We start from the raw sequence: 4,728 nt of genomic DNA, 5'->3' as shown, positions 1-4,728 counted from the left end.
ATAGGTCCTCTCTGTCTGGAAAACAAATTAATAAGATGTAGACTTATATTTAAAATATAATAAAAATCAAAACCCCCCAAAAGACCCTGATTCTTTAAACTAGGGGAGTTCATGTCTCCCCCCTCATTCTGAAATTAAATTTTTGTCCCCCCTAGTTTTATCATTGGAAATTGATGCAAAACGAGGCTACGCTGTGCTTTAGGACCATGTGGACGCCTCCAAGCGGTCGGGTAGGCTGTTTGGAGTGTTTATCCAACTGAGGAAAAAAAAATAATGATAGCTATGTCCCCCCCACTTCGAATAACAAAGTTGCACCCCTGCTTTATACTGTATATAATGTATATTTAACACAATTGTCTGGAAAGCCTCAGTTTAGAATGGCATACAGTAATAGTAGCTGCTGTTGTTAACAGCAAAAGAAAAAACAGCATGAGGCATTATCTTGTTGGGTCATTACATTTTATTTCACAACCCCAATTTATGAACAACTCCATCACAGTTCATGTCTACACCCTCAGACATACTTGATGTTCCCCATATGGCACCCTATTACTATATAGTTCACAACTTTTGAACAGAGACCTTTTTGCACTGGTCAAGGTCCAGCCAATCAGAATGAGTTTTTCCCTACAAAAGGTCTTTATTACAGACAGAAATACTCCTCAGTTTCATCAGCTGCCCGGTTGGTGTGTCTCACACGATCCCGCAGGTGAAGAAGCTGGACGTGGATGTCCTGGGATGGCGTGGTTACACGTAGTTTGCGTATGTGAGGCCGGTTGGAAGTACTGCCAAATTCTCTAAAACGACATTGGAGGTGGCTTATGGTAGAGAAAGGAACATTCAATTATCTGACCACAGCTCTGGTGGACATTCTTGCAGTCAGACTGAAAAGAAAGCTCTGCTGTTGGGAAAGCTTTATGTAGTGCCTAACTGTTTAAAGAATACATTCATTGCCTTATAACGGTGACAAACGGTACTCACAATGTTGTATTGTGTTGTGTAATTGCTTTGTTGGCATGCATCAAAACTTTGTAAAAGTTTTTACCCCACCACAATGTAAATTTTCCCGGTAAAAATGTGATCCATTGGCCTAATGGATAAGGCATCAGCCTCTGGAGCTGGGGATTGTGGGTTCAAGTCCCACCTGGGTCTATTGAAAGCAGCTGTGCATTAGATCAAAGAACAGATGATAATTGGTTCTTTCTAAGATCTGCTTGCATGAATTTGTTAGCTTTAATTACTAAATTCCCAATTCCCTGATGCAAAGAGTGAATTCCAAATTAATGAGGCATTAGTTAATAGTAGGAGATAAAAAGTGACAAGATATGTGACAATCGTTACCCCTCTTCCAGATCATGACTAGATTGCAGCCCTGTACATCACAAAAACAGTTTTCTATTTATTGTCTAAGCAAATTTAGAGCACGTCAAACTGTTGTAAATCAAAGCTTTATTAGTCATAAATAAATAAAAACATCTTCATAATATTCCAATGACTCCAATAGATCTAGAGAATCAGTGCTGTGTGCGAGTCAGGACTCCTTTTTCTGTCAAATGTACTGTGACAAACATGATTGTGAAACTACACATTATAATAAATGTTGATTTGAATGTTGATTCATATTTGTATGATGATAACAGTAGAACAGGTTTGTCTACTTGGAGCCTGCTGCTAGTGGCTGTTTTCTTTTAGCTGTTAGTACATTGTTGTTGTTCTTGAGGCTGGCCAGTGAGGCAGCGTAGTCCACTAGTTTTCCAACACTCCACTTGGAACAGAAGAACATGGGCAGGCTGGAGTCTTTGCCCTCTTTGGGAAGGAAGACATTGAAATAGGTCCTCTCTGTCTGGAAAACAAATTAATAAGATGTAGACTTATATTTAAAATATAATAAAAATAAAAATCCCCCAAAAGACCCTGATTCTTTAAACTAGGGGAGTTCATGTCTCCCCCCCTCATTCTGAAATTACATTTTTGTCCCCCCTAGTTTTATCATTGGAAATTGATGCAAAACGAGGCTACGCTGTGCTTTAGGACCATGTGGACGCCTCCAAGCGGTCGGGTAGGCTGTTTGGAGTGTTTAACCAACTGAGGAAAAAAAAATAATGATAGCTATGTCCCCCCCACTTCGAATAACAAAGTTGCACCCCTGCTTTATACTGTATATAATGTATATTTAACACAATTGTCTGGAAAGCCTCAGTTTAGAATGGCATACAGTAATAGTAGCTGCTGTTGTTAACAGCAAAAGAAAAAACAGCATGAGGCATTATCTTGTTTGGTCATTACATTTTATATCACAACCCCAATTTATGAACAACTCCATCACAGTTCATGTCTACACCCTCAGACATACTTGATGTTCCCCATATGGCACCCTATTACTATATAGTTCACAACTTTTGAACAGAGACCTTTTTGCACTGGTCAAGGTCCAGCCAATCAGAATTCGTTTTTTCCCTACAAAAGGTCTTTATTACAGACCGAAATACTCCTCAGTTTCATCAGCTGCCCGGTTGGTGTGTCTCACACGATCGGGTAGGTGTAGAAGCTGGACGTGGATGTCCTGAGATGGCGTGGTTACACATAGTTTGCGTATGTGAGGCCGGTTGGAAGTACTGCCAAATTCTCTAAAACGACATTGGAGGTGGCTTATGGTAGAGAAAGGAACATTCAATTATCTGACCACAACTCTGGTGGACATTCTTGCAGTCAGACTGAAAGGAAAGCTCTGCTGTTGGGAAAGCTTTATGTAGTGCCTAACTGTTTAAAGAATACATTCATTGCCTTATAACGGTGACAAACGGTATTCACAATGTTGTATTGTGTTGTGTAATGGCTTTGTTGGCATGCATCAAAACTTTGTAAAAGTTTTTACCCCACCACAATGTAATTTTCCCTGGTAAATACGTGATCCAGTGGCCTAATGGATAAGGCATCAGCCTCCGGAGCTGGGGATTGTGGGTTCAAGTCCCACCTGGGTCTATTGAAAACACCTGTGCATTAGATCAAAGAACAGATGGTAATTGGTTCTTTCTAAGATCAGCTTGCATGAATTTGTTAGCTTTAATTACTAAATTCCAAATTCCCTGATGCAAAGAGTGAATTCCAAATGAATGAGGCATTAGTCAATAGTAGGAGAAAAAAAAGTGACAATTGTTACCCCTCTTCCAGATCATGACTAGATTGCAGCCCTGTACTTCACAAAAACAGTTTTCTATTTATTGTCTAAGCAAATTTAGAGCACGTCAAACTGTTGTAAATCGAAGCTTTATTAGTCATAAATAAATAAAAACATCTTCATAATATTCCAATGACTCCAATAGATCTAGAGAATCAGTGCTGTGTGCGAGTCAGGACTCCTTTTTCTGTCAAATGTACTGTGACAAACATGATTGTGAAACTACACATTATAATAAATGTTGATTTGAATGTTGATTCATATTTGTATGATGATAACAGTAGAACAGGTTTGTCTACTTGGAGCCTGCTGCTAGTGGCTGTTTTCTTTTAGCTGTTAGTACATTGTTGTTGTTCTTGAGGCTGGCCAGTGAGGCAGCGTAGTCCACTAGTTTTCCAACACTCCACTTGGAACAGAAGAACATGGGCAGGCTGGAGTCTTTGCCCTCTTTGGGAAGGAAGACATTGAAATAGGTCCTCTCTGTCTGGAAAACAAATTAATAAGATGTAGACTTATATTTAAAATATAATAAAAATAAAAATCCCCCAAAAGACCCTGATTCTTTAAACTAGGGGAGTTCATGTCTCCCCCCCTCATTCTGAAATTACATTTTTGTCCCCCCTAGTTTTATCATTGGAAATTGATGCAAAACGAGGCTACGCTGTGCTTTAGGACCATGTGGACGCCTCCAAGCGGTCGGGTAGGCTGTTTGGAGTGTTTAACCAACTGAGGAAAAAAAAATAATGATAGCTATGTCCCCCCCACTTCGAATAACAAAGTTGCACCCCTGCTTTATACTGTATATAATGTATATTTAACACAATTGTCTGGAAAGCCTCAGTTTAGAATGGCATACAGTAATAGTAGCTGCTGTTGTTAACAGCAAAAGAAAAAACAGCATGAGGCATTATCTTGTTTGGTCATTACATTTTATATCACAACCCCAATTTATGAACAACTCCATCACAGTTCATGTCTACACCCTCAGACATACTTGATGTTCCCCATATGGCACCCTATTACTATATAGTTCACAACTTTTGAACAGAGACCTTTTTGCACTGGTCAAGGTCCAGCCAATCAGAATTCGTTTTTTCCCTACAAAAGGTCTTTATTACAGACCGAAATACTCCTCAGTTTCATCAGCTGCCCGGTTGGTGTGTCTCACACGATCGGGCAGGTGTAGAAGCTGGACGTGGATGTCCTGAGATGGCGTGGTTACACATAGTTTGCGTATGTGAGGCCGGTTGGAAGTACTGCCAAATTCTCTAAAACGACATTGGAGGTGGCTTATGGTAGAGAAAGGAACATTCAATTATCTGACCACAACTCTGGTGGACATTCTTGCAGTCAGACTGAAAAGAAAGCTCTGCTGTTGGGAAAGCTTTATGTAGTGCCTAACTGTTTAAAGAATACATTCATTGCCTTATAACGGTGACAAACGGTATTCACAATGTTGTATTGTGTTGTGTAATGGCGTTGTTGGCATGCATCAAAACTTTGTAAAAGTTTTTACCCCACCACAATGTAATTTTCCCTGGTAAATACGT

At 39.7% G+C, this 4,728-nt stretch overlaps 1 non-coding gene across 1 annotated transcript; it reads left to right on the top strand.

Annotated features, from left to right (window-relative positions):
- Positions 1-2,909: 2,909 nt before the first annotated feature.
- trnar-ccg (transfer RNA arginine (anticodon CCG)) lies at positions 2,910-2,982 on the top strand. Its single transcript has one exon. It is a non-coding gene; the product is annotated as a tRNA-Arg (tRNA).
- The last annotated feature ends 1,746 nt before the right edge of the window (positions 2,983-4,728 follow it).

This window comes from Salvelinus fontinalis, chromosome 25 (genome assembly GCF_029448725.1).
Source record: "Salvelinus fontinalis isolate EN_2023a chromosome 25, ASM2944872v1, whole genome shotgun sequence".
In the NCBI taxonomy this organism is placed as follows: Eukaryota; Metazoa; Chordata; class Actinopteri; order Salmoniformes; family Salmonidae; genus Salvelinus; species Salvelinus fontinalis.
Note: the sequence above shows the minus strand (reverse complement) of the source record. Positions and strands in the feature narration are given on the sequence as shown.